Here is a 14,429-nt window from a genome sequence, read left to right as displayed (position 1 = left end):
GTCTGTTTATTTTCCTTACATAGTTAGTCTGGCTGAAAAATGACAAAAGTCCATCCAGTTTTTTACTTTTTGTTTTTACAATGACTCCCTTGGCACACCAATCAGTCCAGTATGACAGACCTAGGTACCACACTGCCTCCTGTGCCTTGGTACATTGAATTACACTTTTTCAGATGACCACAATCTGACACCTAGTTCATCCAGCGCAGTGGTGAGTGGCGGCGAGTGGCGGCAGCAGTAAGTGGTGGCGGCGGTGAGTGGTGGTGGAGCTGAGAGGTGGCGGCAGTGAGTGGTGGCGGAGGAGAGTGGTGGCGGCAACGGTCAGTGGTGGTGGCGGTGAGTGGTGGCAGAGGTGAGTGGTGGTGTAAGTGAGTGGTAGCGGAAGTGAGTGGTGGCAGAGGTGAGTGGTGGCGGAAGTGAGTGGTTGTGGAGGTGAGTGGTGGTGGAGCTGAGAGGTGGCGGCGGGGAGTGGTGGCGGTGGTGAGTGGTGGCGGAGGTGAGTGGTGGCGGAGGTGAGTGGTGGCGGCAGTGAGTGGTGGCGGCGGTGAGTGGTGGCGGCGGTGAGTGGTGGCGGAGCTGAGAGGTGGCGGAAGTGAGTGGTTGTGGAGGTGAGTGGTGGCGGAGCTGAGAAGTGGCGGCGGGGAGTGGTGGCGGTGGTGAGTGGTGGCGGAGGTGAGTGGTGGCGGCGGTGAGTGGTGGCGGCAGTGAGTGGTGGCGGCAGTGAGTGGTGGCGGCGGTGAGTGGTGGCGGAGCTGAGAGGTGGCGGAAGTGAGTGGTTGTGGAGGTGAGTGGTGGCGGAGCTGAGAGGTGGCGGCGGGGAGTGGTGGCGGTGGTGAGTGGTGGCGGAGGTGAGTGGTGGCGGAGGTGAGTGGTGGCGGCAGTGAGTGGTGGCGGCGGTGAGTGGTGGCGGAGCTGAGAGGTGGCGGAGGTGAGTGGTGGCGGAGGTGAGTGGTGGCGGAGCTGAGAGGTGGCGGAGCTGAGAGGTGGCGGAGGTGAGTGGTGGCGGAGGTGAGTGGTGGCGGAGCTGAGAGGTGGCGGAGCTGAGAGGTGGCGGCGGTGAGTGGTGGCGGAGGTGAGTGGTGGCGGCGGTGAGTGGTGGCGGCGGTGAGTGGTGGCGGAGCTGAGAGGTGGCGGAGCTGAGAGGTGGCGGAGGTGAGTGGTGGCGGAGGTGAGTGGTGGCGGAGCTGAGAGGTGGCGGAGCTGAGAGGTGGCGGCGGTGAGTGGTGGCGGAGGTGAGTGGTGGCAGCGGTGAGTGGTGGCGGAGGTGAGTGGTGGCGGAGGTGAGTGGCGGCGGCTGTGAGTGGTGGTGGCGGTGAGTGGGGGCTGTTGATGGTTGCACACACACACGGTCACACTAGAGTCGTCACATTGGCTTCGGCAAATTATACTTTAATCTGTAACATCTGTAACAGGATAATAAAAAGTGAGAGTCCGGCTACAGGACAATTTCTGGGGTGGGCCGGCGATCGCCAGTAAAATGAAGATTTGCGCATAATTTGCGTCCCGGCCTCGCTGCTGCTGCTGGTCGACTTCTTACAGCATTTGTCCCATTTTTTCAGCAATGTCTGAACTTACACAACGAGCAATCTATGCCAATCAAAATAAATTGATTTCCTTCCATAGAAGTCTCATTATAATCTCTCTGTCCCTCGGCGGCGGCAGATTCGTGATCTCCCCATCCGTGTTCGGTTGTGATTTGTGGGTCCTTATTATCATCTCTCCATCTCTGGGTGCAGAAAAAACAATATAAAGAACAATGTTACAACAACAACAAAAATAAAAATAAAGGTAACAAATAATGAACAAAAAAAATGAGCAAATGAAAAATGGTTGTAAATGCCTACATTTTTTTTTCATCTTAAAGTGTTACTAAACCCCCCGCAGTCCAATCAGTCTGTAGATGCAGTAAAGCATGCTGGTTATACTCACTGTGGAACCTAAGAGGTTAATCCTCTGCATTGTGTACAAAAACTGTTTGATCCTGTCTTCTCTGCCCCTCCTCTTGTTGAAATGATCACCTGATACAGACTGAATCTGTAGTCACATGCACATGCTCAGTTTGGTGTGTATTGCTAGAGAGGTTTTTTTTTCTTCTTTGGAGAGTGCATGTGATCGGCAAAGGGCCAATCAGTGCTGTCCAGACAGAGGTGAGGGGTTCTGCATCCTTCTAGAACAGAAAAAAAACTCCTCCTACCTGCTTTAACTAGTGCTCTGCTGAAGTCATAAGACTGCTATATACTGCCGATGAGAAAAGGGATTTAGCAGTTTGTATTTACTAAAATAACTGCATTTGCATGTTCTGTGTACTGTGGGAGAGCAGATATAGTGAATGCGGGGTCCGGGGAGACCAAATATAGTGAATGCGGGGTCCGGGGAGAGCAGATATAGTGAATGCGGGGTCCGGGGAGACCAAATATAGTGAATGCGGGGCCCAGGGAGAGCGGATATAGTGAATGCGGGGTCCGGAGACAGCGGATATAGTGAATGCGGATATAGTGAATGCGGGGTCTGGGGAGAGCGGATATAGTGAATGCGGGGTCCGGGGAGAGTGGATATTGTGAATGCGGGGTCCGGGGAGAGCGGATATAGTGAATGCGGGGTCCGGGGACAGCGGATATAGTGAATGCGGATATAGTGAATGCGGGGTCTGGGGAGAGCGGATATAGTGAATGCGGGGTCCGCGGAGAGCGGATATAGTGAATGCGGGGGCCGGGGAGAGCGGATATAGTGAATGTGGGGTCCGGGGAGAGGGGATATAGTGAATGCGGGGTCCGGGGAGAGCGGATATAGTGAATGCGGGGTCTGGGGAGACCGGATATAGTGAATGCGGGGTCCGGGGAGAGCGGATATAGTGAATGCGGGGTCCGCGGAGAGCGGATATAGTGAATGCGGGGTCCGGGGAGAGCGGATATAGTGAATGCGGGGTCCCGGGAGAGCGGATATAGTGAATGCGGGGTCTGGGGAGAGCGGATATAGTGAATGCGGGGTCCGCGGATAGAGGATATAGTGAATGCGGGGTCCGGGGAGAGCGGATATGGTGAATGCGGGGTCCGCGGATAGAGGATATAGTGAATGCGGGGTCTGGGGAGAGCGGATATAAAGAATGCGGGGTCCGGGGAGAGCGGATATGGTGAATGCGGGGTCCGCGGAGAGCGGATATAGTGAATGCGGGGTCCGGGGAGAGCGGATATAGTGAATGCGGGGTCCGGGGAGAACGGATATAGTGAATGCGGGGTCCGGGGAGAGCGGATATAGTGAATGCGGGGTCCGCGGAGAGCGGATATAGTGAATGCGGGGTCCGGGGAGAGCGGATATAGTGAACGCGGGGTCCGGGGAGAGCGGATATAGTGAATGCGGGGTCTGGGGAGAGCGGATATAGTGAATGCGGGGTCCGGGGAGAGCGGATAAAGTGAATGCGGGGTCCGCGGATAGAGGATATAGTGAATGCGGGGTCTGGGGAAAGCGGATATAGTGAATGCAGGGTCCGAGGAGAGCGGATATGGTGAATGCGGGGTCTGCGGATAGAGGATATAGTGAATGCGGGGTCTGGGGAGAGCGGATATAGTGAATGCGGGGTCTGGGGAGAGCAGATATAGTGAATGCGGGGTCCGCGGAGAGCGGATATAGTGAATGCGGGGTCCGGGGAGAGCGGATATAGTGAATGCGGGGTCCGGGGAGAGCGGATATAGTGAATGCGGGGTCTGGGGAGAGCGGATATAGTGAATGCGGGGTCCGGGGAGAGCGGATATGGTGAATGCGGGGTCCGGGGAGAGCGGATATAGTGAATGCGGGGTCTGGGGAGAGCGGATATAGTGAATGCGGGGTCCGGGGAGAGTGGATATAGTGAATGCGGGGTCCGGGGAGAGGGGATATAGTGAATGCGGGGTCCGGGGAGAGCGGATATAGTGAATGCGGGGTCTGGGGAGAGCGGATATAGTGAATGCGGGGTCCGGGGAGAGCGGATATAGTGAATGCGGGGTCCGGGGAGAGCGGATATAGTGAATGCGGGGTCTGGGGAGAGCGGATATAGTGAATGCGGGGTCCGCGGATAGAGGATATAGTGAATGCGGGGTCCGCGGATAGAGGATATAGTGAATGCGGGGTCTGGGGAGAGCGGATATAGTGAATGCGGGGTCTGGGGAGAGCGGATATAGTGAATGCGGGGTCTGGGGAGACCAGTCCCCCCTTATCCCCCCCCCCCAACACTTTCCTGAGCTCCATCTCGATCCAGCAATGTACCTGAGAGCACATTGCTCTCTCCCTCCTCAGTATACATGGAATAAGCACCAGAAGCCACTGACTCCTGCTACTGTCAATCAAATCCTTTGAGGAGGTAGTGGGGGGCAGGGCCAAGCTGTGCTGTGTGTGTCAACAGACGCACACAGCCCACGTCGGTATCGAGCCTGCACAAGTGCCCCCCATAGGAAACAGCTTTCTATGGTGGCACACGGAGAAGAGGAGTAGCCTGAAGCACCGTTGGGGACCCCAGAGAAAGAGGATTGGGGGCGCTTCGTGCAAAACCATTACAGAGCAAGTAAGTATGAGATGTTATTATTTTTTTCAGAAATGTCTTTAAAAAATGAAATTCCACTGTATGGTTTCACTTCTTATAGAGTTGGCAAGGTTTAGGCCCTCCGCCAGGCTGCTATTGCTGGGGACAATTCAATCAATCAATCAATCAATCAATCAATCAATCAATCAACCAGTTAATCCCAGAAGATCAGCTCCTTTAAAGAGGTTTCCCCTCAGCAGTACAGGAAGTGAGTAGAAATCTCTCCTGAAGAGGAATTCCACCCGATCTACTATTATAAATTGTTACATTTCTATAACTTGTCTTTGTATAAACATAAAAATGAAACATAATTACGACTTCATGGAGCCCAGCGTTGGCTTGCTTGCAGGGAACGTTCTCCCTAGACTTCTTCTCTTGCTCTGTCATCCTGAATTGAGAGCTATGGGACCTGTCAGATTGCAGCGGCGTGTCTGCACGTGCAGCACCTCCGCCTTCACCACAAAATATGTCATCACCTTCACACCTGCAAATCATGGAGTGCTTCCATATTTTTGGCTACCTCCTGTATTTATATATATATATATACACACACACACTGTATATATATATATATATATATATATATAAAAATATGAAGATCTGTATATATACTGTATATACAGTGTATATATATATATATATATATATATAAATTTTAATTGTTATTTGTGTATTTATTTATTTAAATGATTATTATATATTTATATACTATATATATTTATACACTATATATATATATATATATATATATATATATATATATATATATGTATATATATGTATATATATATATATATATATATACTGTGTATGTGTATATATATATATATATATAGTATATAAATATATATATATATATATATTTTATATATATTTAGTTATATCTATTTTTAGTTTTATATATGCTATTTTTTATCTAATTATTATATTTAAATTTGTAATGAAAGAATATAAAGTTCCTGCCTTATTATATATATATATATATATATATATATATAAATATATATTAGATTTTTTTAATTTATGTTTTTAATTATATTTCTTTTTAGTTTTATATATGCTATGTTTAATCTACTTATTATATTTCAATGTAATATTTCAATTTAAAATATAAAGTTCCTGCTTTATTTTATGTATGTATATATTTTTATTTATTTATTCATTTTTATTTTTTACATAATTTTTTAATCATATCTCATTTTAGTTTTATATATGCTATTTTGAATCTAATTATTATATTTTTAATTTATAATGAAAGAATATAAAGTTCCTGCCTTATTATATATATATATATATATATTTTATTTTTTTTTAATTATTTTTTTAAATTACATCTCTTTTTAGTTTTATATATGCTATGTTTAATCTACTTATTATATTTCAATTTAATATTTCAATTTAAAATATAAAGTTCCTGCTTTATTTTATGTATGTATATATTTTTATTTATTTATTTTATTTTTTACATAATTTTTTAATCATATCTCATTTTAATTTTATATATGCTATTTTGAATCTAATTATTATATTTAAATTTATAATGAAGAGATATAAAGTTCCTGCCTTAATATATATATATTTGATTTTTTTAATTTATTTTTTTAATTATATCTCTTTTTAGTTTTATATATGCTATGTTTAATCTACTTATTATATTTCAATTTAAAATATAAAGTTCCTGCTTTATTTTATGTATGTATATATTTTTATTTATTTATTCATTTTATTTTTTACATAATTTTTTAATCATCTCTTTTTAGTTTTATATATGCTATTTTGAATCTAATTATTATATTTAAATTTATAATGAAGAGATATGAAGTTTCTGCTTCTGCAGAATACAAGTGACACAGCTTTTTCCGCACTCCAGCTTTTTGAAATGTTGACATGGCGGGCAGCTCAAACATGCCACATTTTTTTACTACTTTATCAGAACAAAACCCCAACGACCGTCATGGGGGGCTCAACTACCTGCAGGAATCGTTCTTTTGTTAAACGACTATTATTACTCAGGAAGAGATCATATTAAGGGAAGGGGCAGAAATGAGCAGAGCTGGGCCAAGTCATAGCAGTCCATGACGCACAATCGTGCCGTAGGGTCAGCCAGTTCACCGACCGCCATGTCTTTGGATTGTGAGGGGAAAACAGAGATATATACAGTTTATAGAAATACAGAAAGCATACATACTCCATGCAGATAGTCTCTTAGTGCCCTGTTTGGGGACAGTGAGTTGGGATTCCAAACTGTTCAGAAAATCAAGATTCCCTCTCCCATTCATAATATCCATTGATGGGAATGATGTTTCCATGATGAAACCTCTCTTCAGATTATTAAATACTACATATGCTCAAAACTCCATGAGCACCTTCCATGAGTACCTTCCATGAGTACCTTCCATGAGTACCTTCCATGAGTACCTTTCATGAGTACCTTCCATGAGTACCTTCCATGAGTACCTTCCATGAATACCTTCCATGAATACCTTCCATGAGTACCTTCCATAAGTACCTTCCATGAGTACCTTCCATGAGTACCTTCCATGAGTACCTTCCATGAGTACCTTCCATGAGTACCTTCCATAAGTGCTGCGTGATGTCTGAGCCCATCTAAGATCAGCAGCCATAGAACTGCTTAGGTACCCAGAGCAGCACCTCCCCTGACAAGCAGCTCATCTCTGACCGCACAACTCCAGAGCCCTCCTGTGGAAGGTAATGAGCTCTGAGACATACATTGCTGGAAAGCTCCTTTACACAAATTCACATTACTTGCTGCTTCTCCTCTCCTGTCCTCTCCTATCCTCCTCCTCCCCTCCTCTCCTCTCCTGTCCTCTTCTATGCTGTCCAGCCCTCCTCTCCTCTCCTCTGCTGTCCCCTCCTATCCTGTCCTGTCTTCCTCCTCTACTCTCCTCCTCCTCTCCTCTTCTCCTCTCCTCTCCTATCCTCTCCTCCTCCCCCTCTCCTCTCCTATCCTCTCCTCCTCCTCTCCTCCTCCTCCTCTCCTCTCCTCTCCTATCCTCTCCTCCTCCTCCTCTCCTCTCCTATCCTCTCCTCCTCCTCCTCTCCTCCTCCTCCTCTCCTCTCCTATCCTCTCCTCTCCCTATCATCTAGTTTCTTCCTGTCCTCACTCTCTTCTCTTATTCTTCTTTTTTTCTCCTCTCTCCTGCTCTTCCCCTCTTCCCTACTTTCTTTATGGTTTTTCTCTTTGTCTCCTCTCCTCTTCCCACCTCTCCTCTCCCCTGTCTCCTCTCCTCTCCCCTCTTCTGTCTTCTCTCCTCTCTCCCCTCTCCTCTCCTGTCTCTTCTCCTCTCCTCTTCCCACCTCTCCTCTCCTTTCCTCTCTTCTCCTCACCTCTTCTTTCCTCTCTCCTCTCTTCTCTCCTATACTCTCCTCTCTCCGATCCTCAGCTCTCCTTCCCTCTCCTCTCTTCTCCCCTCTCTTGCATCTCCTCTCCTTTTTCCTCTCTTCTCTCCTCTCCTCTCCTCTCTTCTCTCCTCTTTTCTCTTTTCTCTCCTCTTCTATTTCCTCTCTTCTCTCCTGTCCTCTCTTCTCTCCTATCTTCAGCTTTCCTATCCTTCCCTCTCTGCTTTCCTCTCCAATCTTCTTCTCTCCTCTCTCCAATCCTCAGCTCTCTTCTCCTATCTCCTCTCCTCTTTCCTTTCTCCTCTCTTCTCCTCTCCTCTCCTCTCCTCCCCTCTTCTGGCTCCTCTCCTCTCCCCCCTCCCCTCCCCTCTCCTCTCATATCTACTCTCTCCTTTCCTCTCCTCTCCTGTTTTCTTCTCTTCCCCTATCATCTCCTCTCTTCTTTTCTTTCCTCCCCTCCTCTTTTCTAATCTCCCCTTCTCCTCCCCTTTCCTCCTTTCCTCCCCTCTTCTCTCCTCTCCTTTCTTCCTCTCTTTTTTCTTCCCTCTCCTCCTCTTTTCTGCTCTTCATTCTTTCTTCCCCTCTCCTCCCCGCTCCTCTCCTCCTCTCTCCTCTCCTCCCCTCTCTTCTGCTCATCACTGACTTAGCACCACCCTTCAGCCACCCTATGGAAGGTAATGAGCTGTGAGACCTCCATTACTGAACTACTTTCTTCCATATAGTCAAATTAAACTGTTTTCCAGACAAGTTCCTTCACTGCATCTGAGCGAAGCAAACTCTCCCATCCATCCATCCATCTATGCCTCCATCCATCCATCCATCCATCCATGCCTCCATGCTTTATTTTGTTGCAAAATCACTTTTAAAAACCCCAAAAAAACACACCCCTGGCATTTCTAGCTACAGCCATCATGACTAAGGGCAGACCATTCATGTAACATTTACTTCCTGGAATTCATCTGCCCTTAGCTGAGACATGCAGGCAGGAAGGTGTGCATAGCTGAGAAAACCCCTCCCCTCCTCCCCTCCTGAAGACTCTGGGGATGTATGATATCATTTCCCTAGGCCAGAAACCAGGAAGTAACTGAAGAATTGTAAAAAAATTCAAGACCCGGGTCACACTGGATGCGAATCGGCAATCTATGTGACTTGCAAATCGCATGCCAAATCTCAGCCTGTTGTCCGCAATTACAGCGGTCATATCGGCGCGGTTCCGACTTGGTCGGAGCCGCACCGGCTTCTAAAGTGGTGCATGCGCTACTTTTGGTGCGATTTGCATAGACATCCGTGTCAGATGTTTCGAAAATCACACCTGAAATCGGCAGGTCATCCGACTTGGAAATCGTGCGACTTCGCTGTAAGTCGCACGATATCAAAGTCGGGTTTGACGTAACCGGGGGGTAAAACTTGTGTGACGGGAGTCACTATGGGTGGGGGTCCCATGGAACACAGCCCCCTTTGGAGAGGTGGGGAGACCCCTGTCTCAGCTCCCCATATCCCTATTATGGGTAAGTCACCCTGTGCCTGTTAGGGGTACAGGGTGATCTGTCCTGATATTGTGTAGACATGTATAGGTGGGGTGTGGGGGGTTGTTCATTGTTTACTGCCATGTGGTCCCATTGTTCTATTGTGTCTTGCTTGGGAGTAAACTATTATGGGATGTATGTGTTTTGTGTATTGGCTTGGTGGGGGGTGTCTGCTGATGTCTCTTGTTGCTAGATTTGGTTTGCCCCGCCCTGTTCCTTATGCAGGGAGGGGGGTTTGTTCCCTTGAATGTATATATCTTGTGTCTGTGTTAAAATAAAGCAGTCCTGTTTTAATACAAGTCTGGTGCTGTCTCGTCTTGTATGGTCAGCGGTGGTGTCCGGGGATCTGTGTTCGGACAGGGAAGCGGAAGTCTAACGGAAATACCCCAGTGCAGTCGGGGTCCGGTTCCGTTACAACTAGTAAATACGTTCTGAATGTAATTCACTCTCAGACAGGGGCGGACTGACAACTCATGGGGCCCACGGGCAATAGGGGGATCATGGGGCCCCTGTGTCCTTGCCCAAACTCAAAAAAGCCTATGAAAAGGGTACCAGAGGCATCTCATGGGGCCCCCTACTGACCCCGGGCCCGAGTTTCCAAATGGTCAGTCCGCCCCTGCTCTCAGACTATATTAAAGTGTTCCAAAAAAACATTCTTGTGTGCCGATAATGACCAGAATAGTCCAACGTGTGGTGGGAACCAGTAGTGACCAGTAATACCGGTGACTTCTGCGACTTCTGTGATACTCCTCCGCCACTATGCACTCATCGGAAGAACCGCTCTTGATGCGGGTCCTTTTGGGAACGTGCGTGTGTACGAAACGCATCAGGGAGGAGCCTACGTGCTGACGTCATGCTGCCGAGTCCATGCCATGGTCGACGGATTCATTCTTAGGAGTCATTTAACAAAAAGCAAGCCAGAATTAAATGGAAATGACTCCTAGGAACGTATCCGTCCGCTTCATACCACCAGTCACTGATCCATCCACCATGAAGTACCTCCTAAGGGAAGAGGTTGTATGTAGAGCCCGGAAACCACGCAATATAGTGCAGTATGTGTTTATTAAAAATTATTGCAGCCACGTGGAGCATAAAACATGAAAAGCAACAGATCGCTCACAAAGATGGCCGCCGGACTATTGCATGGACTCGGCGGCATGATGTCAGCATGTAGGCTCCGCACTGATGAGTTTCGTGCACACGTATGTTCTCAAAGGGACCCACCACACTACATTTTATCTTCCTATCTACGTTCTACCTTCTATCTATGTTCTACCTTCTTATCTACGTTCTACCTTCTATCTATGTTCTACCTTCCTATCTTTGTTCTACCTACGTTCAGCCTTCTATCTATGCTCTACCTTCTATCTACGTTCTACCTTCTTATCTACGTTCTACCTTCTATCTATGTTCTACCTTCTATCTACGTTCTACCTTCTATCTATGTTCTACCTTCTATCTACGTTCTACCTTCTTATCTACGTTCTACCTTCTATCTACATTCTACCTTCTATCTACGTTCTACCTTCTATCTACGTTCTACATTCCTATCTACGTTCTACCTTCTATGTACGTTCTACCTTCTATGTATGTTCTACCTTCCTATCTACGTTCTACCTTCCTATCTACGTTCTACCTTCCAATCTACGTTCTACCTTCCTATCTACGTTCTACCTTCCTATATACGTTCTACCTTCCTATCTATGTTCTACCTTCCTATCTACGTTCTACCTTCCTATCTACGTTCTACCTTCTATCTACGTTCTACCTTCCTATCTGCGTTCTACCTTCCTATCTGCGTTCTACCTTCCTATCTGCGTTCTACCTTCCTATCTACGTTCTACCTTCCTATCTATGTTCTACCTTCCTATCTGCGTTCTACCTTCCTATCTGCGTTCTACCTTCTATCTACGTTCTACCTTCCTATCTACGTTCTACCTTCCTATCTACGTTCTACCTTCCTATCTACGTTCTACCTTCTATCTACATTCTACCTTCTATCTACATTCTACCTTCTTATCTACGCTCTACCTTCCTATCTATGTTCTACCTTCTATCTACATTCTACCTTCTATCTACATTCTACCTTCTTATCTACGCTCTACCTTCTATGTATGTTCTACCTTCTATCTACGTTCTACCTTCTATCTACGTTCTACATTCCTATCTACGTTCTACCTTCTATGTACGTTCTACCTTTTATTTATGTTCTACCTTCCTATCTACGTTCTACCTTCCTATCTACGTTCTACCTTCCAATCTATGTTCTACCTTCCTATCTACGTTCTACCTTCCTATATACGTTCTACCTTCTATCTACGTTCTACCTTCCTATCTACGTTCTACCTTCCTATCTACGTTCTACCTTCCTATCTACGTTCTACCTTCCTATCTACATTCTACCTCCTATCTACGTTCTACCTTCTATCTACGTTCTACCTTCTATCTACGTTCTACCTTCTATCTACGTTCTACCTTCTATCTACGTTCTACCTTCCTATCTATTTATCAATGCTAGCAGCACAAGGATTACAAGTAGTCAGTGCTGATGGAGAGAATGCAGTTCCACTTTGACACAAACTCACATGACTCTCAGCCCCTTACCCCGGAGTTTTTGTGGCGACATACGCAGCCTGAGCAGCCTTTATAATCGCAGCATCTAGTCTGTCTGCTGTCGTCCTCCGGCAGGGCCAGCGCTGAGATGGACGCCACGGATAACCCAACAAGCAGGAGAGTCCACAGCCACCTCATGGTTAGGTGTGTTGGGTGGGAAGACGATCACACCACCAACGTGGTATTCCACGGTGCGCTCAGTCCGCTCCCAGCAGAGGATCTCAGAGCCACGCAGGAGTCCCGGCACTTTAATTCAGAAATTGCAACCTATAATTATGCAAATACGATATATATACATTATGTAATGCGGCATACAGAGTCGTGAGGGAGATTAATAACCTTTGGCATGACTTACTAATTATAATTTCCTGTAAAGCAGACAAGCCGGATCTCAGCACAAGACTGAGCAAGGTCGGCGGGGTGACTGTCAGAGGTTTCTGGGGGGGTGACGGATGAGAAAACTGATCTAGAATATTTATTACAATTTGCATCATTGCGCTAGGAAGGAAAATTCAGTTGGGAATAGTGGAGCAGAAATGAAGGGGGTCTACGTATGAAAAAATTTGCTGAACAAATGTGCCCAGCTCCAGCCAAGCTTGCCGTAGCCCAGGGGTCAGCAACCAGTAGATCGTGATGTACCAGTAGATCTCGGCCAGATCGTGATGTACCAGTAGATCTCGGCCAGATCGTGATGTACCAGTAGATCTCGGCCAGATCGTGATGTACCAGTAGATCTCGGCCAGATCGTGATGTACCAGTAGATCTCAGCCAGATCGTGATGTATCAGTAGATCTCGGCCAGATCGTGATGTACCAGTAGATCTCGGCCAGATCGTGATGTACCAGTAGATCTCGGCCAGGCGCCAGGTCAGGGCTTGCTGACCCACCATCCCAGAGAATCAATCAGACTGCAATGCAGAGGGACTACTTGTAAAGTTGGAGCTGTAGTAGGGAGAAGGGGCGGACTGACCATTCGAGCACTCGGGCACTGCCCGAGGGCCCAGGGTCAGTAGGTGGCCCCATAAAATGCCCCTGCTACCTTTTTATAGGCTTTTTTGGGTGTGCTTTGAGTGTGGGCAAGGACACAGGGGCCCCATAATCCCCTATTGCCCAGGGGCTCCATGATTTTCCAGGCCGCCCATGGTAGGGAGTAGGCAAGAGCTGCATAAGCCGATGGCTATAGTGCCGGCTTCTATGCCATGGTTGGTGGGTGTAGCACCTGCCAAGCATGACCCATTCAAGTGAATGAGGCCACTCTGCCAATGCCCTGCAGCCATGTGCAGTACAGCAAACAAGGGGTTAAACAGGCGGTGGTGTGTTGCTTTCTCACCATGTGCTTTAACCCCTTGGACCCCACAGAAGCATGCACTTGCAGAGTGGCCCCATTTACTTGAATGGGTCTCAATTGACAAGTGGTAGCACCCACCAAAAGCAACAGGGGATGTAATTCCTACTGTGGTAGTGTACCTTTGGCTGCTGCCTCAGAAGCTACAAGGGGTAGGGAGCGGGGACAGTAAAACCATGACTCAGCCACAGGGTTTTACCACTCCCCAACTTTACATGTGAAAGGCTCCAGGATTCCGACTCTGTCTCCTCAGCTGCTCTCTCCCACAGTGGCCTCCTCTGGACTCACTCACCTTGGCAGTGAACCCAGTGGACAAAAATGGGGCAGAGTTGGACATTTTCTTTCCCCACAAAGCACATTCCAGGTTCTTCCTGCCCTTCCCTCTCTGTCCCTCTGCTCTTTTGAAGTCTCTTTTCTCCTGTTTGTCTGAGGACTGCAGTCATCTACCGGCCTCCGGGCCCAGTTTCACTCTTTCTTGATGACTTCTCGGCATGGCTACCATACTTTGTCTCCTCCGAGGTGCCCGCCATCATCCTTGGTGACTTTAACATCCCAGTCAATGTTAGCACCTCAGCCACTTCCCAACTACTCAACCTAACTTCCTCTTTTAACCTATCACAATGGAGACAATCCACCACCCACTCCAACGGCAACACCCTTGACCTTGTATTCCCCCACGTATGCACTCCCTGTAACCTCCCTGATCACAACGTCATCAGCTTCACACTCTCCCTGCCTCCTACCTCCCATGCCTCCTACCTCCCTGCCTCCTACCTCCCATGCCTCCTACCTCCCATGCTTCCAACCAGCAAACCGTCACCTGTAGAAACCTCCACCATCTCAGCCCTGACCTTCTCCACTCCGCTACTGAGCACCTCTATGATAATATTGCGCCCCTGTCCTGCCCAGAGCTGGCCACAACTGCCTACAACAACTATCTATCATCCTCCCTGGACGCTTGCTCCTCTCTCCACACGCAGACCCAGGCCTCGCCTGTCACTAGCCTGGCAAACAGTTGACAAAAGAAGTTTCAA

At 47.3% G+C, this 14,429-nt stretch overlaps 1 long non-coding RNA gene across 1 annotated transcript; it reads right to left on the bottom strand.

Annotated features, from left to right (window-relative positions):
• Positions 1 to 1,368: 1,368 nt before the first annotated feature.
• On the bottom strand, positions 1,369 to 12,287 carry LOC149473418 (uncharacterized). Its single transcript, XR_016312919.1, has 2 exons — positions 12,043 to 12,287; positions 1,369 to 1,726 (listed from the first exon to the last, which is right to left on the bottom strand). It is a non-coding gene; the product is annotated as an uncharacterized LOC149473418 (long non-coding RNA).
• Between the last annotated feature and the right edge of the window lie 2,142 nt (positions 12,288 to 14,429).

Source organism: Staurois parvus, unplaced genomic scaffold (assembly GCF_062004578.1).
Source record: "Staurois parvus isolate SC_StPar_1 unplaced genomic scaffold, SC_StPar_1.0 ptg000016l, whole genome shotgun sequence".
Lineage (NCBI taxonomy): Eukaryota > Metazoa > Chordata > Amphibia > Anura > Ranidae > Staurois > Staurois parvus.
Note: the sequence above shows the minus strand (reverse complement) of the source record. Positions and strands in the feature narration are given on the sequence as shown.